This window comes from Charadrius vociferus, unplaced genomic scaffold (genome assembly GCF_000708025.1).
Source record: "Charadrius vociferus isolate BGI_N301 unplaced genomic scaffold, ASM70802v2 scaffold933, whole genome shotgun sequence".
NCBI classification, from domain to species: domain Eukaryota; kingdom Metazoa; phylum Chordata; class Aves; order Charadriiformes; family Charadriidae; genus Charadrius; species Charadrius vociferus.
In genome coordinates this window covers 291,486-291,778 of record NW_009647586.1, presented here as the reverse complement: position 1 = coordinate 291,778, position 293 = coordinate 291,486, and positions in this window count along the sequence as shown.

The following is a 293-nucleotide window of genomic DNA, read 5'->3' as shown; positions in this document are numbered from 1 at the left end:
CCATCCCAGTGCCTGTATCCCACCCTCCCCAGTGCCAGCATCCCCATCCCAGCACCTGTAGCCTCTTCAACTTGACCCCAGTACCAGCATCTCTCCAATGCCTGTATCCCCCACCACCACCTCCCAGTACCTGCACGCCCACTCTAGTACCAGCATCCCCATCCCAGTGCCTGTATCCTCCTCCCCCTTACCCCCCAGTACCTGCATGCCCACCCCAGTACCTTCCTCCCCCTTACCCCCCAGTACCAGCATCCCCATCCCAGTGCCTGTATCCTCCTCCCCCTTACCCCACA